Genomic DNA, 25,764 nt, shown 5'->3' with positions numbered 1-25,764 from the left:
GTGCTTTTTGGTGTGTTTGATCGCTGCTGTGCAGATCCGTGTACGTGCTGGAAACCGATCCCTTGGGGAAGAGAACGTGAGGTTGTTGATGGTAAAGCTAGACGGAATAGAGATTTGAGGTGACTGGGTGAAAGAAAACTTACTAAATCTACATGACGGGATCGAGTAACAGTGGAAGAACAACGGTGTATTGCGGATGTATGAACATGTGAGTAACAGTATAAATCTTCACAAGTGTTACGAAAGAAGAATTACTTGAAGTGTGTGTGAGCGTGCTAAGCAGTGACGGCCCTACTGCAGAGCATTATTGAAGCCGGTCTGTGTTTTCTAAACTTATGTTGTGAGTTTATCGATCGAGGGTTCGGCCCCACTGGATGAGAGAAGCGTGGGCGAGCCGAGTGAGGTGTATTTGGAACAGTTGGGAGATCCAACGACAAATTCTACGATCCTTTTCCCCTTGTGCTGGAAATAGTGCCCAACGAGTCACCCGAGAGACCTGGGCTGAGTTGGTTAACTCCTTGTGTCACGTGAAATGTGTGAGAACTGCTGTGGGTGAGTCTTGAACTTTACTTTGTGGGTGTGTGCACTAAAGCTTGTAGTTTGGTGCTGTGCTTTTAGAAACAGGAGTCGCCCTCAGTCCAGTGGAACCGTGGGAAGTTACCAGCGCGTTGTGGCCAGACCAGCGCAAGAGAAGACAACCAGAAAAGTAGGATCTCCGGTGTGTCAGCACCAGTGTTGGTCAAGTTACTTGGAAATAGTAATTAGTTACTGATTACTGATTACTTCCCTAAGAAAGTAATCCCGTTACTTTACTGATTACTTATTTTACAAAAGTAATTAGTTACTTTACTAGTTACTTTACTAATTACTTTTCAAAAACATGATGCACGACCTGAATATGCTACAGTATGCAACAGGGCCCAGTTGCATAAAGCACCTTAAGTGTAATTTTCCCTTAAATTCACCCTTATGTTTCATTTCAACTTAAGGGTGTTGCAAAAAAAACCTTAAGCTTTTTCTGTTGCATCTCCATGGCAACAATAGTATTTTATAAACCTGGGTCGCTGTCGTGAAACATTTAACGATTACCCTTACCTAAGAGAACCATTTAAGGGATTATACTGTATGCAACACCCTTAAATTATTCTCTTACTGTAGGTAAGGGGAATTTACCCCTTAAGTGTCATACTTAAGGGAAAAATTTAAGGTACTTATTCTATTCTTTCTGCATATTCCATCATCTGAAATTGAATCAAATGAAACATTATCTGTTTTAACCTCTCGACGCGCACTAATTCGTGGGCGTGATGGCGTCGTTTTTTTCTAAGCCTGCAAACAATATCTATATAGCATACTGTCTACAAAGATTTCTAATATTAATATCAACATTACTATACATCGTTTAAAAGGTCTACGGGTTTAGCATCATTGTATGGTGATTGTCTCTGTTTTGAGATACATGCTCTAGCATCAGAAATGTATTTTGTTACAGAAGTCCAGATGACTAGATGCAAAATATAAACGGGACTTCTTACCTTATAACGATCGCGAGTCGAATCCGGTCTGTTTCAGTTGTGTGAATAACCCATGAAATCAGTCTAATTAAATTCATCAAATGACAATTTTTGTCCACAAATGCGTATAATCCATGAAATATAGTAGTCTGTTGTTTACATCAGATTTCGCGTGAACGTGAGATGGAGCCGCAGCGGTCACGTCAGCTTGTCCAATAATCCATGAAATACAGATATATAGTCTGTTGTTTTACATCAGATTTCGCGTGAACGTGTATGAGATGGAGCCGCAGCGGTCATGTCAGCTGGGGGTTCAGGGATTTTTTCAGTAAGTTTCACATTGCTGTGCCGGCTTGCTAGGTGTTTGCTTAGATCTGAGGTGGAATTTTTCGCTGTGGATAAAAGTTTTATTCCCACGCAGAGTGTACAGCGGACGCTGATGTTTTTGTCACCTTTAACTGGGTTAAACTCAAAGTAATGTCGGTACTTCCAAGCATTAAACGCTGCATAGTCTTGTTCTCTTCTGCGCTCCATGTTGTCTTCTCACGTTCAACAATACACTGACTGACGGCGCGGTGCTCATATGTCATTGTCGCTCGACTCGCGTCACGACACGAGAGAGTCTCACGAAACAAAATCAAGATTAAAAAATAACGCAGTAACGCAGTCTGCTAACGGGGAAGTAACAGTAATCTAATTACTCGTTTTGCAATTGTAATCCCTTACTTTACTCATTACTTGAAAAAAGTAATCGGATTACACGCGTTACTTCTAACTTCTAACGCGTTACTGCCCATCACTGGTCAGCACCAGCCCGTGCCGATCCCTAGTGAGGGCAGTGGGAAACCATACCTGCGTAACTGTGTGAGTAAAAGCGATTGGCATCTATTGTGTGGCCCTACGGTATTTTCGAGGGCAGTTGCATGCACATCCTCCATCTTCGTACGGAGCCTCTCCAAGAGTCCGCCCCAGTTCAACACCCCCAGTACCAGAGAGGAGGGGGGAACTAGGGAAGCGTTCAGACCCCGTACGCACCTACCAGACGTCCCCTGTGTGCAGCAGGCGCCCCGAAAGTCCACTGCCCCCCGGGAGAAGTGTTGGGTGAGACAACCATTGAATACCTTACCTGTGTGGTGTAACTTACCTCTGTTTCTAGCACGCCCTGAAGAGGAACGCAACGCCCCAGTTTATGAAACCACTTACCTCTGTGTGAATACCTTACCTGTGTGGTATAACTTACCTCTGTTTCTAGCACGCCCTGAAGAGGAACGCAACGCCCCAGTTTATGAAACCACTTACCTCTGTGTGAATACCTTACCTGTGTGGTGTAACTTACCTCTGTTTCTAGCACGCCCTGAAGAGGAACGCAACGCCCCAGTTTATGAAACCACATACCTCTGTGTGAATACCTTACCTGTGTGGTGTAACTTACCTCTGTTTCTAGCACGCCCTGAAGAGAAACGCAAAGCCCCAGTTTATGAAACCACTTACCTCTGTGTGAATACCTTACCTGTGTGGTGTAACTTACCTCTGTTTCTAGCACGCCCTGAAGAGGAACACAAAGCCCCAGTTTATGAAATCACTTACCTCTGTGTGAATACCTTACCTGTGTGGTGTAACTTACCTATGTTTCTAGCACGCCCTGAAGAGGAACGCAACGCCCCAGTTTATGAAACCACTTACCTCTGTGTGGATGCCTTGCCTGTGTGGTGTAACTTGCCTCTGCTTCTAGCACGACCCGAAGAGGAACATAAAGTCCCAGTCTGAATTCACGTACTGTGGTGCGAATACTTTACCTGTGTGGTATAACCTACCTCTGCCTCCAGTACGACCCGAAGAGGAGCATAAAGTCCCAGTCTGAACTTGCCTGCTGTTGTGTGATACTTCACCTTACGGTGTAACTTACCTTTGCTTCTGACGTGCCCCGAAGAGGAATGCCAAGTCTCAGCTGGTAAAGTACTTACCTCCGTGTGAATTCCTTACCCGTGTTGCATAATCCATCTCTGCTTTCAGTCCCGGCCGGCAAGAGTATCACTCCTGGGGGCCATTGTGGACCTGTTCCTCTCCTTCCCATCACTTCCTTTTCAATGGCCGGGAGGTGGCCAGAGGAGTTCGCCAGTGACCCTAAGGGGCGAGAGAAGGGACAAATACCTCAGACAATCTCCAGTGGCAGGTAGTGGACAAAGTATCAACCAAAGCACTAAATCGTTTTTCCTGTTCTGCCTCCAGGAGAAGCGGAGGGCGCCACGGATTGTAGAAACCCCTCTGGAAAGGAGTCCTAGCCCCCGCTCTAACTTGGAGTTGTCCTGGAGCCAAGAAGAAGAGACTGTTTTAAATTACCCTTCCCCTTTCCCCTTATCTTTTAAATATTTAATAAAGCTGTATTTTAATTGTAGTATACTTGTCTGTCTGGTCATTGGGGTGGTCTTGGGAACCTCCTCGAGGTGGAAACTAGGAAGAAGCGTGACCCTTTTAGCTATCTTGGGTCCGCTCCGACCTGTGACACATATTTTTTAAGAAAGCCTGAAATGTCTACTTTAACATGATGTAATTAAAATCTGAAGAAATCATTGTCTGTTTGTGTAATCGACATGTAAGTAAAGAGAGGTACAGTTTTTCTGGCTCGACCTCATTAGCACTAATGTTTTCCCACCTACCGCGTGCACGCCATTCATATGGAAATTACCTGATGCGGGCTATGCAAACAAGATTAACGCCCCCAAACAATGCTTTAAGAAGCAGCAAGTTTTGACAGTTTCATTCACTTATCAACGCGCTGTGAAGATGACATGCTTTACAGGTGAGGAAGCTCTACAGATGCTCCTGGACAGCGAAGAATGAGTTAACCGTTTCTTCAGACGAAGAGCATGACTCCGACGATGAACATTTGTATTTTGAAGAGCGACTTCATCCAGCTGTGGATATAATTTCTGAAGAGTAAGTTTTACTTACTCCAGCCCAGGCCAATAGAAGAATCTGCGTAACAGGGACACGGTCCTTTCTTGTCCTTGATGTCCCAACTGATCGTGGTATGCTGAGACTAGGGCGGCCACCTGGTCCGCAGGTACCACAATCTGACATACCTCTTCTCCCAGTTTCGAGTCGCTGATCCTTCTGCACAGCACTCCTTCCTTCAACTCCAGCCTGTCCCACTGTCCCAGCAGCCTTCTCCCGGTGTCCGTCTGTGCCAACCTCTCTGCTGGTGTCGGCCGTCGGCCCTGTTCCAGCCACTTTCTTACCGGCCGCACATCCTGATCCTGGGCCTGTCTCTCCGTCCACCGACGGGGGTCCCACCCCCAATTCTCAGGCACGACTTCCTGCCTGCTTCCTGGTGCCTCCACTGCTCCTACCATATAGCCCTCCTCATGGCTATCTACTTCTGGGCCGGCATGGCCCCTGGGGCCTTCCGTTTCGGGCAGTCTCGAGAGAACGTCCGCATTCATGTGTTCCCGCCCCGGCCGATACTGCAGCTGGTAATCGAAGTTGGCGAGTTGGGCCACCCACCGCTGTTCCACAGCTCCCAGCTTCGCCGTCTGCAAATGCACCAACGGGTTATTATCTGTAATGACCGTTACCTTGGCACCCCAGAGGTAGTCCTTAAATTTTTTGCTCAAGGCCCACTTTAATGCCAGCAGTTCTAATTTAAAGGAGCTGTAGTTCGCGTCGTTCCTCTCGGCTGGGTGGAGGCTTCGGCTAGCGTAAGCGATGACCCTCTCCACTCCGTCCTGCTGTTGGGCCAACACTGCCCCCAGCCCGAGATTGCTGGCATCTGTGTACAAGACAAATGGTTTCGTGAAATCGGCATACGCTAAGATAGGAGCCTGCAACAATTCTTGTTTCAACGTCTGGAAAGCGGTCTCACAATGGGCTGCAGTTTCAGCCCATACCTCTCCATGGCCTGAAAGACTTCTTCGAGGTGCCGCAGGTGAGAATCGAAATCTGGGGAATAGACAATCACATCATCCAGGTAAACCAACACTGACTCCATCAACTGACCTCCCAAGCACCGCTGCATCAGACTTTGGAAGGTGGCCGGAGCGTTAAAAAGCCCGAAGGGCATCCGGTCCCATTCAAATAATCCAAATGGGGTCGTGAAAGCGGTCTTCTCTTGGTCTGCTTCGGACACTTGCACCTGCAAGTAACCACTGGCCAGATCTAATGTGGAGTACCACGCCGACCGCGTGAGGCTGGCAAGCGAGTCTTCAATCCGCGGTAAGGGGAAGGCGTCCTTCTTAGTCAGGTTCAGCTTACGGTAGTCCACACAGAATCTCCAAGCTCCTGTCTTCTTCTGCACAAGTACAATGGGAGCCGCCCATGGGCTGCTACTTTCCCGGACGACACCTCGCCTCAGCATGCCCTGCAGGAGTGTACGCACCTCGGTATACAAAGTGGGCGGAATTGGCCGGTACCTCTCCCGGCTTGGTCCTGCATCCCCGGTAGGTATGTGGTGTTCCACCACCTGGGTGCACCCGTAGTCCTCATCGTGGGCTGCAAACACATGTTGCCATCTCCGAAGGAGTGCCTGTAGCTTCTGCGTCTGTGCTTGTTGTAGGTCTTCCCCCTGTAGTGACTCACCCGCCAGGTGGTTCGGCACACCTCTCTCCGTGCCGCCCAATGGGGCGTCCACTTGCGTCAGGGCCACCTCGATGACAGTGGGGCACACCTGACGAAAACTGACATCCCTCTCTTCTCTTACTTGGTGGGGTGCAATCGTTGTCAACCGGGCTAACCGTTGGTGTCGATGCAGATGTACCGCGTATGGATGTTCATTCCGTATTCTCACAGGGACCCTCCCCTGCCGGACCGCCGCCAGGCCTCGTGCTACTTCTACTTGTGGGCAATCCACATGGGGCTCAACAAGCACCCATTCTTCCGGGCCAGCTCCTCGAGGCGGTACTCTTGCCCATACAACGGCCTCACTCTTTGCAGGGACAGACAGGGCAAAACGACACATTACTCTTCCTACCTCTTCCCGGTCTCTGCGGACTTGGGTCATTTGCACCCTTCGGCAGTCGGCTACCACACGCTCCCACTTGGGCCTCTCGGCAGGCGGTATCTTTGGTCCAGGCTTAGCCCGAAACAGTTCCTCCCAGCACTCAGAGAGGACATTCATGCCCAGCAGGGCTCGATGTGCACCCAGGCAGTGGTCTTGTACAATGATCACCCCTTTTTGGGGGACCACCACTCCATGAACTTCTAGGTCCGTCAATCGATAGCCAATATAAGGAATGTTGAGGCCATTTGCGCCCTTCAACGTGAGCCAGGGGGCCTCCGCTCCTTGTGCCCCTTGTTTTTCAAACATTTCTTCGGAGAGACTCTCAGCGAACAGCGTCACTTGGGAGCCTGTGTCCACCAGGCACTGAATCTCCTTACCACACACTCTCACCTTCACCACTGGGCTATGCCCAATCATCTGGCTCCTAGAGCCATTTCCTCTTCTGGGGTCTTCTCGAGGGGTCCCGGCCACATGACCCACTGTGGCCGGTCGACCTAAAAACCCCCTTCCGACGCCCTACGGGGCCCACACTGGCGGCTATAATGGCCTGGCTCTCCACAGCGGTTGCAGATGGGTCGCCCTTGCTCGTCCCATTCAAAACGTGGCCGGTTGAAGCGGTTCGGCCGCCTGGGCGGCTCTCGGCCACCCTCAGAGTATACTCGGTCTCGGGGCACCGTCCGTAGCTCCTCCTGCGCCCGTCTTTGGCGCAATTCTCCCAGGAGAGTCTTGGACAGCTCGGACATTTGCTCTCGGACGTCTTTCAAAAGTTCGGCCTTCATCGTTTGCTTCCAGTCAGGACCCTCGGGTCGCGCTGGCGTCGCTTCACTGACAGCCGCACACACTGGGGGCTCACCGACTTCAGTCTCATCACCTTCCAGAGCTAGTGCCTCCTTCTTCAAGTCTTCAAACGTGAGGCCCGGATCTCTCCTGAACTGGACTCTCAGACTCTGCCTCACCGGGCCTTCTTTCAGCCCCAAAAGAAACTGATCACGTAGTAGGGTCTCCCCATCCCCCAACCCGTGGTCGCGGCGGTTCTGTAATCAGGTGAACTGTTCTCTCAACCTCAGGGCAAAAGCTCTAACTGGTTGGCGGGGGCCCTGTTTGCAGTTGAAAAATTGGGAGCGAAGGACAGCTACGGGGGTGTGGTCACCATACTGTTCAGTGAGGAACTGGAATACGGTTTGGGCGGTGGCTCTAACGGCTTCGGGGGCGGCTTGCACCTCTCGTCGTGCTTCTTTATCCAGGGAGTTTAATACGAATTGGAGCCGCTGGGCTTCACTAAGGCCCTGCAGGTCGGCCAGGTACTCTAGCTGGGCCTTCCACTCTGTCAAGCGTACCTCCGATTCTGTCCCCCCATATTTTTGGATCCAGGGGCTTCCCATGAAAACGGGCATGGCACGGGGTTGGGCTGCGGGCCCCGCGTTGTCGGTCATTGGGCGACCCTGGTTACTCAACTCGAGGTGGAAAGGCCCTGCCGACTACGCCAAAATCTGTCACACCCAGGGGCTGGCTATGGTTTGGCTAAAGCCACGCCCATTTTCAACTTCCACCTCGAGGAGGTCCTCAAAGCCAACCCAATGACCAGACAACAACGAGGATAAGTAAGTATAAAAACAATCTTTATTTATTTAAATATTTAAAAGAAACTTGGGGGAAATGGGGAAAGGGCAATTAAAATTAGAGTCTCTGGCTCGCCCTCCAGGTGGGCTACGGCCAAGGCAATGACGGGAAAAGGGGGGGGGGGTAGAATTCAGGCTCCTGACTGGTCCCTTTTATCCGTGGCGCCCTCCTTTTTCCTTCCTGGAGGCAGAATAAAAGCAAAATGAGTGCTGACGTATTTTTCCTGTCTGGGTTAGCTCATTTCCAGCTCAGAAACGCATTTTTGAATGAGATTTCAACATTTCAAGTTGGAATGTGACTTTTCATTCAAAAGTGCCCAATTCTGTCTAAAATGCCTCCAGGAGCATTCTTATGATGAAACATGTCGTTTAAAGGCATTTCCAGCTCAGAAAAGCATTTTTGAATGAAATTTCAACATTTCAAGTTGGATTGTGACTTTTCATGCAAAAGTGCCCAATTCTGCCTAAAATGCCTTCAGGAGCATTCTTATGATGAGAAATGTCTATTAAAGGCATTTCCAGCTCAGAAAAGCATTTTTGAATGAAATTTCAATATTTCAAGTTGGATTGTGACTTTTCGTGCAAAGTGCCCATTTCTGCCTAAAATGGCTCCAGGAGCATTCTTATGATGAAACATGTCGTTAAAAGGCATTTCCAGCTCAGAAAAGCATTTTTCAAGCGATTTCAACATTTCAGGTTGGATTTTGACTTTTCATGCAAAAGTGCCCAATTCGGCCTAAAATGCCTTCAGGAGCATTCTTATGATGAGAAATGTCGTTTAAAGGCATTTCCAGCTCAGAAAAGCATTTTTGAATAAGATTTCAACATTTCAAGTTGGAATGTGACTTTTCATTCAAAGTGCCCAATTCTGTCTAAAATGCCTTCAGGAGCATTCATATGATGAAACATGTCGTTTAAAGGCATATCCAGCTCAGAAAAGCATTTTTGAATAAGATTTCAACATTTCAAGTTGGATTGTGACTTTTCATGCAAAAGTGCCCAATTCTGCTTAAAATGCCTCCAGGAGCATTCTTATGATGAGAAATGTCATTTAAAGGCATTTCCAGCTCAGAAAAGCATTTTTGAATGAGATTTCAACATTTCAGGTTGGATTGTGACTTTTTATGCAAAAGTGCCCAATTCTGCCTAAAATGCCTTCAGGAGCATGCTTATGATGAGAAACGTCTATTAAAGGCATTTCCAGCTCAGAAAAGCATTTTAGAATGAAAATTCAAAGTTTCAAGTTGGAATGTGACTTTTCATGTAAAAGTGCCAAATTCTGCTTAAAATGCTTACAGGAGCATTCTTAAGATGAACCATGTCGTTTAAAGGCATTTCCAGCTCAGAAAAGCATTTTAAAATGAGAATTCAACATTTCAAGTTGGAATGTGACTTTTCATGCAAAAGTGCCCAATTCTGCCTAAAATGCCTTCAGGAGCATTCTTATGATGAAACATGTCGTTTAAAGGCATTTCCAGCTCAGAAAAGCATTTTTGAATGAGAATTCAACATTTCAGGTTGGATTGTGACTTTTCATGCAAAAGTGCCCAATTCTGCCTAAAATGCCTTCAGGAGCATTCTTATGATGAGAAATGTCGTTTAAAGGCATTTCCAGCTCAGAAAAGCATTTTTCAAGCGATTTCAACATTTCAGGTTGGATTGTGACTTTTCATGCAAAAGTGCCCAATTCTGCCTAAAATGCCTTCAGGAGCATTCTTATGATGAGAAATGTCGTTTAAAGGCATTTCCAGCTCAGAAAAGCATTTTTGAATGAAATTTCAACATTTCAAGTTGGATTGTGACTTTTCATGCAAAAGTGCCCAATTCTGCCTAAAATGCCTTCAGGAGCATTCTTATGATGAGAAATGTCGTTTAAAGGCATTTCCAGATCAGAAAAGCATTTTAGAATGAGATTTCAACATTTTAAGTTGGATTGTGACTTTTCATGCAAAAGTGCCCAATTCTGCCTAAAATGCCTTCAGGAGCATTCTTATGATGAGAAATGTCGTTTAAAGGCATTTCCAGCTCAGAAAAGCATTTTTGAATGAGATTTCAACATTTCAAGTTGGATTGTGACTTGTCATGCAAAAGTGCCCAATTCTGCCTAAAATGCCTTCAGGAGCATTCTTATGATGAGAAATGTCGTTTAAAGGCATTTCCAGCTCAGAAAAGCATTTTTGAATGAAATTTCAACATTTCAAGTTGGATTGTGACTTTTCATGCAAAAGTGCCCAATTCTGCCTAAAATGCCTTCAGGAGCATTCTTATGATGAGAAATGTCGTTTAAAGGCATTTCCAGATCAGAAAAGCATTTTAGAATGAGATTTCAACATTTTAAGTTGGATTGTGACTTTTCATGCAAAAGTGCCCAATTCTGCCTAAAATGCCTTCAGGAGCATTCTTATGATGAGAAATGTCGTTTAAAGGCATTTCCAGCTCAGAAAAGCATTTTTGAATGAGATTTCAACATTTCAAGTTGGATTGTGACTTTTCATGCAAAAATGCCCAATTCTGTCTAAAATGCCTTCAGGAGCATTCTTATGATGAAACATGCCCAGACAGCACACGTACGTCTGCCCGACGTCGGCTCAAGAGCATACGTCGGCCTCCTTATCTGAAACGTCTAACAAGTATCGGCCAGGCATCGGCCAAATCTTCAGTCAAGTCAACGGTATTTCCCGCTTATCAAGCTTGTCTGTTACGTCGGCTTTGGATCGGATAACTATACTGGAGGCCGATGCCGCGCTTCTCTCTGTTGGTGCGTGCCCAGTTACTCCTCCCTTTGCAACCAACCAGAGCAAAGGCGACATCATGGGTGTATCAAGTATGTACAAGAACTAAGTAAATGATAATAAGTGAAGAAAAATGGAATCCGTTAAGTAAATGTAAATGTTTTAATATAATATACAAGTAAAAATAAATAAAAAAGCAGCCCTTTCTTTGCTTTTAATGACACACAGCTGCTAAGTTCCATTATACAATTGTTATGTGTAACCCAGGCTCAAAAACATTTGTAGTCTGAGGTAGTGATAAAATAAATAATTTTATTAAATGATAAATGAACAAAGATATTTCTAAGTAGTAAAATGAAGATAAAGTTTTCTATCAAATATGGTTTATTTACAATATAAGTAAAAACAAAGAAAAATATATAGCACTAAAGGAAAAAAAATTAAAGAAAAAGTTTTTGTTGTAAACTTGTTCTGATTTGTGATATTGATCTGCACTGCACAACTGGGCAGCCAGTTGCGTGTAAGTAGGTCACGCTGACTCCGCCCTAGGCAGGAGCTGCTGGAAAGGGGAAAGATAGAGAGCATGAGAACTGAAGCATGAGCCACATGTTGCTCAAATCTTTGATAAAGTTGGATTTTTGAGAGGTTTATTTGCAAAATACACCTGGGAGATAAAACTGCCATCTGGTCATCATCCGGTGAAAATCTGAAGGAGATAAAAAGATATTTTTGTTATATGAGGGAATCGGCCAGTTTTGTTATCTGAGAAATCAGATTCTGGATCTCTTTACTGTGGACTGCATTAATCTGGAACTTCGAATGTGCATAGTGTGAGATGGCGAGCCACCATGAGACACCTACTTTTCTTCTGTTGATATCTGCGTTGCGATTTCTACAAATTGTTTCACTGGATTATTGAAGGTTTGATTATTGAAGCACTGGAACATTCATTCTAAGGAACTGAAGAAAGAGAAATTATAAATCTCATTTGAACTTATATACTTGATTTTTGCGCCTTTTGAACTATACACTCCAAGGAGTTTCTTGGTATTTGAGTTTATTTCGTAAATTATACGAATTGTTACTCTACTTTTAGAGTTGGTGCGCTTTCTTTTACATTCCTTTTATTTTAATTTGTTTATATTGTAATATTGTCATACTTAAATGTGCTTTTCTTCAGTAAGTCTAAAATTCTAAACATAACATATAAATAATTACATTCAAACTATTTACACGTGTGTGTGTGTGCCATTGCCTCCTACGAACCGTGTTGTCTTCTGATCTATCTGGCCTAGTGCATTGTTGCATTTCAGTGAGTAGTCATCCCTAAGAAGCCTCATAGGGGCTACATATTCGTGGCGAGCCAGCCAGGAGGCAAAGGAAAACACACACACACACTTACTAATGATCATTTAAAGTTCCCATTTTTTTTAGTGAGGGAGTTAGCCATTTTGAAAACAGTTGTAGAAGTAGTGAAAAAACAAAAAAAACAAATGGAGGTTGTAGAGAAAGAGGGCGTGAAAGTTCCAAATGCTGTTTTAATTAGCGGCATAACTGATACTGAAGTGGATGAAGAAATATTAGACTTCCTGGCGCAGTATGGGTCAATTATTAGATCCATCCCAGTGATTGATCCTAGCTTAGAGTCAAAGAAGTCTTTAATAGTTGAATTCAGCTCTGGACTAGCAGTTCAAAACCTCCAGGAAATGCTTCCCTATGTTCAGCAAGCAGAAGATAATCCTGACATCTCTTTTCATGTAACAGCTCTATCAGACACTTATATTCAGAAGCTGGGAAAAACCACAACCCAAAGTTATCTCAATGATCTGAAAGAATTAGCGAGTCGTAGTGGGGAAAGCTTTGAGGATGTTCTGAAGGGCATGCTAGATCATATTCAGGAGACAATTATCCAAAAGCCATGTCTTGAACCTACCGTTGTAGGAGCTGACGAGTCATTACCTGTTCATTCAACAGATCCGCCCCAGACTGAGTTCACCTTTAAGCAGTCTCAAGCGCCAAACAATGCTGCACAACATCATACTGTTCCACCAGCATCTGCAGCCGCAAGCCCAAGGTCCCCATCGTTCACTGTAAGTGACTTAAACCCACCTGCAGTGCAAAAAGTTGTAGTGGAGCACCTTGTACGCACAAGTGACTTTGCAATGTCTGGGAATTCACCATTGCGGCTCCGTGCTTTCTCCGGGCGAGTTCCCCACCCACCCAATGAGGCTGATTATGAAACTTGGCGCACCAGTGCTGAACTTCTCTGTCAAGACCCAACAGTATCTGATTTCCACAGAGTTCGTAGAATCTGTGAAAGTCTTTTGTCACCAGCAGCAGACATTGTGAAATCTCTTAGTCCCACAGCAACGCCTTCAGCTTACATTCAGCTACTTGACTCTGCTTTTGCTCCCATTGAGGATGGTGATGAATTATTCGCCAAATTTCTAAATACATTCCAGAACCCAGGTGAAAAGCCATCTGCCTACCTACAACGACTGCATGTGGCATTGCAGACCACCATGCGACGTGGTGGAGTACTTAGTTCAGAGGTCGACAAACATCTGCTTAAACAGTTTTGCAGGGGATGTTGGGAAAGCCCTTTGCTTCTAGAGTTGCAATTAGAGCAGAAAAAGAACTCACCTCCATCCTTTGCTGAGCTGATGACAATGTTACGTACTGAGGAGAGCAAACAAGCTTCAAAAAATGTACGGATGAAACAACACTTAGGTAATCCTAAGACACGTGTTGTAGTAAATTCTCAAACAGCCATTAGTGATGATGTGACCCAGTTACATTCCGTTACTGTTCAGTTAGCAAGCCAAATAACACAGCTCCAAAAGCAGCTCGCAGTGCTAACTTCAAAACAGTCCAAAGAGAAGCAAAACCCAAAGATAAGTGCTGTCAAACCTGAGAGTAGTCAAGACACGTGTAGTTCTAAGAGAAAAGACAAAATTTCAGACAAATCACAGCCAGCTAGACCTAAGCCAGGTTACTGCTTTAGGTGTGGAGAGGAGGGGCATATTGCCAGCTCCTGCTCAAATGATCCTAATCCCATGTTAGTAGCAGAAAAAAGAGAACAACTCAAAAAGCGTCAAAGGGAATGGGATTTGCAGTATGGCAACCTTAAGCCGCAGTCAAACTAAAACCAGTTCCTGCTGCGGGACAAACAGGAACTGGAACCAAATCAAAGTGTCCCAAACCCCAAAATGTGTTGATAGCACGAGCACAGATGAATTTACGACAACCAATGTTACCCAGAGGATTAATTGGAGCCAGATGCACCACCCAAGTGAACATAGCAGGAGTAACGTGTGACTGTTTGCTCGATACTGGTTCACAAGTTACCACCATCACGCAGTCTTTCTACAATAAAAACCTAAGTGACCAACAAATTCATTCTTTAGGTAATTTACTTGAGGTTGAGAGTGCCAACGGTCAAAATGTCCCCTACCTCGGTTACGTCGAACTTACCATCACCTTTCCTAAAGAATTTGTTGGAGTCAACATGGACGTACCTACCTTAGCTCTTGTTATCCCTGATCTTCCATCTGCCTTTCAGCCATCTGTATTGATTGGCACAAATACCTTGGATGAGCTATATAAGGACTTTTCACATCAAAAACCTCTTTACTTTTCACCCTCTTTTGGGTACAAGCAAGTTCTTAAAATCTTGGAGTTGCGCCAAAACCAGGCTGTGGAAGGCAATGTCGGGCTGGTGCGTTTACCTGAGAAGCAACCCCAAGTAATTCCAGCTGGTCAAAGCGCAGTTCTTTGCGGAACAGCATCTGTTCAAAGAGTGTACCCTGACAAATGGGTAGTTGTTGAACACCCAACCTTTTCTTCCTTACCTGGTGGCTTGATTGTAAAGACATGCATAGCTACCCTTGGGGAGTTTAACCCTTGTTACTTACCTGTGGTGATTTCCAATCCCACCGCTCATGACATCACCATTCCTTCCAGATGTATTGTGGCTGAACTAAAGGCTGTTCAGTCTGTGAATCCTAGTAAACAGTCAGCCAGTGAAGTTGATACAGAACCCACTCTGAAGTCTTCTCTTGAATTCAATTTTGGAGATTCGTCCATTCCGCCAGAATGGAAAGACAGGCTTACCAGTCGGTTAAGGGAAATGCCAGAAGTCTTTTCTTTACATTCTCAAGATTTCGGGTGCACTGACAAAGTTAAACACAAAATCAACCTTACGGACGAGACCCCTTTTAAACATCGGGCCAGGCCTATACATCCAGAGGATATGGAAGCTGTAAAGAAACATCTACAGGAGTTGCTCGATGCAGGAGTCATACGAGAATCTGTGTCCCCTTATTCCTCACCAATTGTCGTTGTGAAAAAGAAAAGTGGGGATGTCAGATTATGTATAGACTATCGGAAACTGAACCAACGAACCATAAAAGATGCTTATGCACTTCCAAAACTGGAGGATACCTTTATGGCTTTGACAGGATCCAAGTGGTTCTCGGTACTTGACCTGAAGTCTGGATTTTACCAAATTGAGGTCGAGGAGAAGGATAAGGCAAAGACCGCGTTTGTGTGTCCCTTGGGATTCTACGAATTTAACCGTATGCCACAAGGGGTCACTAATGCACCAAGCACTTTTCAGAGAATCATGGAGAAGTGCATGGCAGACATTAATCTCTGTGAAGTTCTCGTGTTTATTGATGATATAATTGTGTTCTCCAAAGACTTGGACGAGCATGAAGAAAGGCTATTCAGGGTCTTAAACAGGCTCAAGGAATATGGCTTAAAACTTGCTCCAGAGAAATGCATCTTTGCACAGTCCTCAGTCAGGTACCTTGGACATATAGTGTCCGACAAAGGTGTGCAGACCGATCCAGACAAAGTGGCAGCTGTCAAAACCTGGCCGGTTCCTAGGAATCTGAAAGAACTTCGGTCCTTTCTAGGATTTGTAGGTTATTACCGCCGTTTTGTCAAAGATTTCTCGAAAAAAGTCAAGCCCCTAAATGACTTAACTTCAGGATACCCCCCTGCTCGTCGGGACACAAAGCCAAATAAAAGTGGACAGTATTGGAACCCGAAGGATTCTTTTAGCAGTAGATGGACAACTACTTGCCAAAGAGCATTTGATCAAATAATTGAGGAACTCACTACTGCTCCCGTATTAGCATTCGCTAACCCAAAATTACCATATGTTCTGCACACAGATGCTAGCACATCAGGGCTAGGTGCCGCTTTATACCAAGAGCAGGACGGGCAAATGAGGGTAGTTGCTTATGCAAGTCGGGGACTCTCATCCAGCGAATCCAAGTATCCCGCCCATAAATTAGAATTCCTAGCGTTAAAATGGGCGGTCACAGAGAAATTCCATGATTTCCTTTATGGCAGCACCTTCACAGTAGTGACAGATAGTAACCCCCTAACCTATGTTCTTTCCACTGCCAAGCTTGATGCAGCAGGGTATAGGTGGTTAGCTGCGCTCTCTACTTATGACTTTAAGCTGCAGTACAGGTGCGGGAGGCAAAACATTGACGCTGATGGGTTGTCTCGCCGACCTCATACAAACCTTTCTGTAGATGATGCCTCTCACAATGAACAGAACCAAATACTTACCTTTGTTGAACGGCTCACTGAAGAGGCAGGAGAGAGAAAAATTAGCAGTGAAGTAGTGAGAGCCATATGTGACAGTCGTCTTACCCAACAGTCAGAGTATGTGCACGACTTACCTGTTACCTTCATTAGTTCTCTGACAATGCAGACGGCTGCAGTGCCCGATGATTACTCACAAGAAGACCATTGTGGGGGATTACCAAGTATTCCCCATCTATCTTCTTTAGAGATCCAAAGAGCTCAACTGGCCGATCCCTGTATCAGAGAAGTTATCACCCAAATTCAGACTGGAGAATCTCCTTCAAGAACTGTCCGTGACGCTCTTCCTAGGTTACCTTACCTTCTCAGAGAAAAGGAACGGTTGGAGTTCCATGATGGAGTTCTCTATCGAAGGAGAAGTGTAGCTGATAAGACAACATATCAGTTGGTTCTGCCGGAAGAATTTCATTCCGATGTCCTTAAATATCTACATGATGACCTTGGTCATATGGGAATTGACCGTACTTTAGAGTTGGTGCGGAACCGTTTCTATTGGCCCAAAATGGCTTCGGACATAGAGTATAAGATCAGAACGTGTGGTCGATGTATACGGCGAAAGGTCCTACCTGAAAAGGCTGCACCACTAGTGAACATTACAACCAACCGGCCTTTACAGTTAGTATGCATGGATTTTCTTACACTTGAGCCTGATCGCAGCAACACTAAGGATGTGTTGGTAATAACAGATCACTTTACTAAATATGCCCTGGCTATTCCTACTCCAAACCAAAAAGCCAAGACTGTTGCGAAGTGTCTGTGGGAGCAGTTCATATGTTACTATGGCTATCCAGAACGCCTTCACAGTGATCAAGGCCCTGATTTTGAGTCGCAGCTAATTAAGGAATTGTGTGATATTGCTGGAGTGCGGAAAGTAAGGACAACCCCATACCATCCGAGGGGAAACCCAGTTGAAAGATTCAACAGGACCTTGCTAAACATGCTTGGAACTTTGGAAGCCAAGAAGAAAAGTTGCTGGAAAGAGTTTGTAAAGCCACTCGTACACGCTTACAACTGTACCAGAAATGAAACCACCGGGTTTAGCCCTTATGAGCTTATGTTTGGGCGACAACCTAGGCTTCCAGTAGATCTAGCATTTGGATTACCCATAAAAGACAAGATGGATGTAACACACTCTCAGTATGTAAAGAACCTAAAGTCAAACCTCAAGGAAAGTTTTCGGATCGCAGTCGAAAATTCCAAAAAGATGGCTGGAAAAAATAAAGCTCGCTATGATAGACATGTTGTTGCATCAGTATTGGAAAAAGGTGACAGAGTTCTCGTGAGAAACGTCAGATTGAGAGGAAAGAATAAACTTGCTGACAAATGGGAAGAAATGGTCTACGTTGTGATTGATCAACATGGTGATTTACCTGTGTACAAAGTGTGTCCTGAGTTTCAAACCGGGCCCATTCGGACTTTACATCGTGACTTATTACTTCCTTGCGGAACCCTCTCTTCTGATGTAAAAGAGCATGAGTCACCAAGTCCAGTTCCGAAGCGTAAAACTCGTAGTAGAGCAGTCTGTGAAGATTCTGAAAATATTCCTGACTCAGATGAGGAGGTTTACTATTTAGAACCCCAATTAGATGTTGTACATGAGTCTTACACACTTCACACTTCTGAAGTTACGCATCCTGAGAGAAATACTGTTAAATTCTTGAAGGCGAGCTCAGAGAATGAAACCCCAAATGGTGAGGTTCAGCCTGAAGAAAACTTACCTGGAGATCCTGAAGAAAACTTACCTGGAGATCCTGAAGAAAACTTACCTGGAGATCCTGAAGAAAACTTACCTGGAGATCCTGAAGAAAACTTACCTGGAGATCCTGAAGAAAACTTACCTGGAGATCCTGAAGGAAACTTACCTCTGAGTCTTGAAGTCGAACCTGAAAGAGAGAACACAGTCCAGCTAACTCATTCAGCTACCTCGGTGGCAAGTGAATCAAGTGTTCATAGAGAATCACCCATGGATAGATCTGGCTCAGCTGGAGAGGAATCAAATAATGTTAAAGTTGCTGAAACTTGTACAGGAGTCCAAGAACCTGAGGAGATCATAGATGGAAATGAGCTAAGAAGATCTACCAGAATTAGAGAGAAACCCAAGGTGTTAACTTACCCTAAATTTGGAAATCCTCTGATTACAATAGTTCAGTCCCTTCTTCAAGGTCTGAATGATGCTTTTTCAGAGTCCTTGCAAGAACATTCCCAATTGAGTTGTCCTGTATCTCAAGAGTATGTACTCACTAAGGATGTGCAAAGGGACTTGCAAGATTTTAAGGGGGGAGGGTGTAACCCAGGCTCAAAAACATTTGTAGTCTGAGGTAGTGATAAAATAAATAATTTTATTAAATGATAAATGAACAAAGATATTTCTAAGTAGTAAAATGAAGATAAAGTTTTCTATCAAATATGGTTTATTTACAATATAAGTAAAAACAAAGAAAAATATATAGCACTAAAGGAAAAAAAATTAAAGAAAAAGTTTTTGTTGTAAACTTGTTCTGATTTGTGATATTGATCTGCACTGCACAACTGGGCAGCCAGTTGCGTGTAAGTAGGTCACGCTGACTCCGCCCTAGGCAGGAGCTGCTGGAAAGGGGAAAGATAGAGAGCATGAGAACTGAAGCATGAGCCACATGTTGCTCAAATCTTTGATAAAGTTGGATTTTTGAGAGGTTTATTTGCAAAATACACCTGGGAGATAAAACTGCCATCTGGTCATCATCCGGTGAAAATCTGAAGGAGATAAAAAGATATTTTTGTTATATGAGGGAATCGGCCAGTTTTGTTATCTGAGAAATCAGATTCTGGATCTCTTTACTGTGGACTGCATTAATCTGGAACTTCGAATGTGCATAGTGTGAGATGGCGAGCCACCATGAGACACCTACTTTTCTTCTGTTGATATCTGCGTTGCGATTTCTACAAATTGTTTCACTGGATTATTGAAGGTTTGATTATTGAAGCACTGGAACATTCATTCTAAGGAACTGAAGAAAGAGAAATTATAAATCTCATTTGAACTTATATACTTGATTTTTGCGCCTTTTGAACTATACACTCCAAGGAGTTTCTTGGTATTTGAGTTTATTTCGTAAATTATACGAATTGTTACTCTACTTTTAGAGTTGGTGCGCTTTCTTTTACATTCCTTTTATTTTAATTTGTTTATATTGTAATATTGTCATACTTAAATGTGCTTTTCTTCAGTAAGTCAAAAATTCTAAACATAACATATAAATAATTACATTCAAACTATTTACACGTGTGTGTGTGTGCCATTGCCTCCTACGAACCGTGTTGTCTTCTGATCTATCTGGCCTAGTGCATTGTTGCATTTCAGTGAGTAGTCATCCCTAAGAAGCCTCATAGGGGCTACATATGTTTTATGTCTTTGCAAATCAGATCACAACATCATTTGCTGTAAGTTGTTTTTAACCAGCTGTTACAGACATTTTTAGTATTTGACTTTAACCCTAAGTGTTTTTGATCTTAACCATACTGTCATATAAGTTTTATCGGAGATAGGACATAGAGGTACTGTTACGTCAATTGGGACGTATATAGAATTTTTGTAAGTGTATCTGATGTTTTTTTTTATAGAGTTTATAATTTATAATTTATAATTTCTTTGTCTCTATGTTCATCTTTGTTAGTGTTGCTTTGCTCCTCCTACTGTCTGCCTTGCAGGTCCTGCAGTGCCACCTGATCGTAGTCTCACCTAATTAAGGAGAGCATTTAAGCCATGATGATTCCCCAGACCTGTGTGTGCGGGGGAGAGGAAAGTTGGAGTTGTCCGTGTTTGGCTCCGCTGAGGTCTCAACGCTAAAGTGGCTTTTATTATCCGTAGGGTTGTGTGAGATTTAACTCTGTGTGTGTTCCCTTTTCGGGTGAAATGATTCACTTAAGTTAAGCATAGAACTGCTTAGTGTGTTACTAGACCTGTGTGGCCATAGTTTTCAATGCCAAATTAATTTCTATAGACCTGTTAATTTACGCTACTAAATAACTTTGTTTACCTATGTTAAGTTTCTTCTTTAACCTTTGTGAACAAGGAGGGGATGCCACATTTTGTTTTGTAAGACTTTTTCTCTTGTTTTTGTTTAGAGAGGGAGTCAGGGAAGAAAACTGTCATTTCTTTTCTCCCGTACTTTTTGTTTTTAGGAGAGGTAGAACTAATACCCAGTAAGAACTTCTTTTGTTTGTTTTTTTTTGGGCTTCCCCCTCCCCAGACTTTTTGTGTGCTGCCCACATACTTTTTCTACAACAAAAGAAAAAAGAAATAATAAAAAAATTGCAAGTGGGCTTGCTAAACCGTTAAAACTGTGTGTGTGTTTAAATTTCAAATGCCTTGAGACCTAGTGCCGGTTTCCTCTCTCTCCACACCATACGTTTTGTTACGCTCTCATCCACCCCTAGACTAGGGAGTCGTAACAAGTGGGGACTCGTCCGTCCGGCGTCAATTTTTTTTATTCGATACGGTGAGTACAGTCTCTCTTCTCTCTTGTTGTCTGTTTTCATTGTTTTCGCACTTGTGGTAGGAGGGAGAGGTCGTGATGGAGTTTGACTTAGTGGCGTTTACCCTTTCTCCTACTATTGAGGTTTTTCAGAAGTGTAGGAAAAAAGACTTGCTTGTAATTGCAGATTTTTATAATCTAACGGTAACAAAGGAAGCAAAAAAGCAGGTAATTAAGGAGTCTCTTTTTGAACAACTAGTTAAAGCTGGCATACTACCCGGGGAAGTAAGTGAAGGGCCGCAGGCAGATACAGAGGAACCTGAAGGTTCTCTTGTAGGAACTGGGAGTGAAACTTCTGAACCAATATTAGGAGTTCGTTTAAAAGAATTGGATATCCAGCTTAAAGAAAAAGAGAATGAAAATTTGCATTTGAAACTTCGACTTTTTCAGGCGGAAACCGACCGGGAGATCAAACTTCGCACTTTAGAACTGGAGGCTGAGAAGTACGGGAAACCTGTTCCTATACCTGTCACCCCAGCGGGAGATCGTCACGCTGTTTTTGATGTGGGCAAGTTTATCAAACTCGTACCTCCTTTCCGAGAGTCGGAGGTAGACGCCTATTTTGTAGCTTTTGAACGCATCGCTTCTAAACTTAAGTGGCCGACCGATATGTGGGCATTGCTATTGCAATGTAGTTTGACGGGTAAGGCCCAAGAAGTTTGTGCGTCGTTACCAATTGAACAAAGTCTCGAATATGAAACTGTCAAAACTGCGGTTCTTCGAGCTTATGAGCTAGTCCCCGAAGCGTACCGTCAAAAGTGGCGGAGACATGCGAAAACACCGAAACAGACTCATGTAGAATTTGCACGAGAGAAGAGGGTACTGTTTGAAAAGTGGTGTTCCTCCAGTAAAACTACTACATTTGAACAGTTACAAGAGCTAGTCTTGCTGGAAGACCTTAAAAGCTGTCTACCTGAAGCAGTAGTCGTGCATCTGAACGAACAAAAAGTAACTTCGTTACTGGATGCTGCAATAGGGGCGGATGAATTTGTTCTGACACACAGAAGCATTTTTCCCTCCATTCGACCACCAAATACCCCTAACAAAAATCCTGCGACACGAGATTTAACGCGTGTGTTCTCTCGTATGCCCAAAATGAACGCTCGTACAGATGACCAGTCTGCTCCGGGTGGTAAAATTCAACGCGTGTGTTTTTATTGTCGTGAACCAGGTCATTTAATTGCCGACTGTCAAGCATGGAATAAGAAAAACGCAGAGGGTAAATTTAAGAAAGTTGCACTAGTACAGTCAATGTCTGAGGTGGAGGATAAATCCTTGCAACCCTTTCTTTTTTCTGGTTCTGTCTCCTTAACTGACATTGAACATCAACCCGTCGTAATTTTACGTGATACTGGATCAGCGCAATCCTTTATCCTCCAAGAGTTGTTGCCATTCTCTCAGAACTCGTACACCGGTGCAGATGTTTTAGTTCGTGGTATTGAGATGGGGTGTGAAAGTGTTCCTCTCCATAAGGTACATTTAAAATCTGATCTTGTGAATGGAGTTGTGCGTCTGGGGGTGCGTTCACTATTACCAATCGAAGGTGTCGGTCTAATACTAGGTAATGACCTAGCCGGGGGAAAAGTTTTTCCTAGACCTATTGTGGTCAGTAAGGATAATGTTAATGATGTGTCCAATCTGTCACAGTCTTCAAAAATGTTCCCTGCGTGCGCTGTGACACGGGCGCAGGCGAAAAAGTTAGCAGACGTCGTTGACCTTGCGGATACGTTTATGCAGAGTTCCACTGAGCCAGTCACTTGCGAGTTAATGGTTAAGCCTGAGATTGTTCCGTCTCTTGATAAAACTGTGACCGGATCTGAACAGCTTTATGTTGGTAAGGATCAATTAATCGCAGCACAGAAAACTGACCCTACCCTTAATTCTTGCTTTGAAGCAGCGATTGATAGCAGACAGGTGCCTGATGTAAGAATAGCCTACTTTTGCGATGATGGCATATTGATGCGTAAATGGAAACCGGCTAATGATGATACTGGGGTGAGTGAGGTTCGTCAGCTAGTCCTGCCTATTGCATATCGCTCTCAGGTACTACGTCTTGCACATGAAAATGCGTTCGCTGGCCATTTAGGAATTAATAAAACTTTCAGGCGTATAACAAGGTACTTTTTTTGGCCGGGTTGCAAAACCTCTGTTACAGAATATTGTAAAACTTGTGATGTATGCCAGAAAGTCGGCAAACCAAATCAAAAGGTACCAGTTGCTCCCTTGCACCCCGTGCCCGTGATGGGTGAACCGTTTGAGAGATTGATTTTGGACTGTGTGGGGCCGCTGCCCAAAACCAAAACTGGTTTCCAGTATGTCCTAACTATAATGTGTACTGCAACGAGATTTCCCGAGGCAATTCCGCTACGCACGATTAAGTCTCCGGTGGTAGTGAAAGCGCTCCTAAAATTCTGCACTACATTTGGGCTACCAAAAGAGATCCAAACCGACCAAGGGTCGAACTTTACATCAAAGACGTTTGCACAAACCTTAGCAGCTTTAGGGGTGTCCCATCGTATGTCGAGCGCGTACCACCCTGAATCACAGGGCGCGCTTGAACGATATCATCAGACTTTAAAAAACATGATACGTGCGTACTGCCTTGATACGGGAAAGGAGTGGGATGAGGGTCTCCCTTTTCTCTTGTTCTCGACACGAGAAGCAGTTCAAGAGTCCACCGGGTTTAGTCCGGCTGACCTTGTGTTTGGGCACACGATTCGCGGTCCATTAAAGTTACTGAGCGAGCAGCTGGTAGCCGTTAACCGTGCACCTATGTTGGTAACTGAATATGTGAGTTCTTTTCGGGAACGTCTCCACCATGCCTGGGACATGGCAAAGAAACATTTAAGTGACGCCCAGATGAAAATGAAGATACGCTTTGATGAAAAAAGTGTTCATCGTACGTTTACCCCTGGTGACTATGTTCTCGTTCTTTTGCCGGTTCCCGGTTCAGTGTTGAGTGCGAAATTTGCAGGACCGTATCAGATTGAGCGGAAGTTGAGCGATACGGATTATGTAATTGCTACACCGGACCGCAAAAGACGAAAACGGGTATGTCATGTAAATATGATAAAGCCATACTTGGTCCCGAAAGATAAAAGCAGTGACAGTGTTTCGAAAGCTGCCCCAGTTGTTGTCCCCGCCTCCCCTGTCTCTTACTGTCCTGGTGAGGATGGTTTAAATGATCAAATGCCTTCTAGCTCAGGTGAAAAAGGTAAAAACTCTACAATTTTCAAGGATTTACCAAACACCCTCTCCCACCTGACTGTATGCCAGCGTAAAGAGTTGATACAATGTATAGGTAATTACCCTTCGGTTTTTTCAGATTCCCTAGGTAGAACATCTGTGTTAACTCATGATATTGATGTGGGTGATTCTCCACCAATTAAACAGCACGCGTATAGGGTTAATCCCAAGAAACGTCAGATAATGCGCGACGAAGTGGAGTACATGTTACGTGAGGATCTTGCCATGCCAAGCTACAGTCCGTGGAGTTCACCTTGCCTTCTTGTCCCTAAGCCAGACGCATCTTTCCGATTTTGCACTGATTACCGTAAGGTGAATAAAATAACCAAAGCCGATTCGTTTCCCTTGCCACGCATGGAAGACTGTGTGGACCGGGTGGGCTCCGCCAATTTTGTAACTAAACTAGACCTTCTGAAGGGATATTGGCAAGTGCCTCTCACCCCTCGCGCTTCTGAAATTTCTGCGTTTGTGACACCAGACCATTTTCTACAATATAAAGTCCTGGCTTTCGGCATGCGAAACGCCCCCGCGACCTTCCAGCGTCTTATGAAAAGGGTTCTGACCGGGGTCACAAATTGTGAAATATACATTGATGATGTAGTGATTTACTCCCACACCTGGGAACATCACATAGAGACGCTTAGTGTTGTCTTTAGGAGGTTGGAGGCAGCATCTCTCACGCTGAACTTGGCAAAGTGTGAATTCGGCAAAGCGGTGGTGACTTATTTGGGAAAGCGGGTTGGCCGAGGGTGTGTGAAACCCGTGTCAGCAAAGGTTGAAGCAATCCTGCAATTCCCGCAGCCTACTAACAAACGCGAGTTACGCCGTTTTCTCGGTATGGCGGGCTATTATCGAGCGTTTTGCCGAAATTTTTCTGTAATAGTTTCACCACTCACTGACCTTCTAAGTACTACCAGAAAATTTACGTGGAGTGGCGAATGCTCACTGGCTTTTGAGGCAGTTAAAGATCTTCTGTGCAATGCTCCCGTTCTCTCTGCCCCTAATTTTGAAAACCCTTTCAAACTACAGGTTGATGCTAGCGCTACGGGAGTGGGGGCCGTTTTGTTACAGGAAGACCAGTATCAAATCGATCATCCCGTTGCATATTTTTCCAAAAAGTTCTCAACCTGTCAGAGAAACTATAGCACTATTGAGAAGGAAGCCCTTGCTCTTTTGTTAGCATTACAGCATTTTGATGTATATGTAGGAGGCAGTGCAACCCCTCTCCTTGTATACACTGACCACAACCCCTTAATTTTTTTGGCTCAAATGTCAAATTCAAACCAGCGGTTAATGCGGTGGGCATTAATCATCCAAGAATACAACGTGGACATACAACATTTAAAAGGTTCGGAAAATGTTGTCGCTGATGCGCTGTCCCGAACCGAGGGTGCTGAAAAGTGAATTTTGTTGCCTTTAAGTGGATATATATAAAAAAAAACTTATCGGTGGGGGTGTTACGTCAATTGGGACGTATATAGAATTTTTGTAAGTGTATCTGATGTTTTTTTTTTATAGAGT

General features: G+C 44.2%; 1 protein-coding gene across 3 annotated transcripts in view; it reads left to right on the top strand.

The window, feature by feature from the left end:
- The window catches only part of LOC135758196 (uncharacterized), a 118,307-nt gene that overhangs the window by 83,212 nt on the left and 9,331 nt on the right, over positions 1–25,764 (top strand). The gene's annotated exons all lie outside the window — the stretch shown is intronic.

The sequence above is a fragment of the Paramisgurnus dabryanus genome, chromosome 14 (genome assembly GCF_030506205.2).
Source record: "Paramisgurnus dabryanus chromosome 14, PD_genome_1.1, whole genome shotgun sequence".
In the NCBI taxonomy this organism is placed as follows: domain Eukaryota; kingdom Metazoa; phylum Chordata; class Actinopteri; order Cypriniformes; family Cobitidae; genus Paramisgurnus; species Paramisgurnus dabryanus.
Note: the sequence above shows the minus strand (reverse complement) of the source record. Positions and strands in the feature narration are given on the sequence as shown.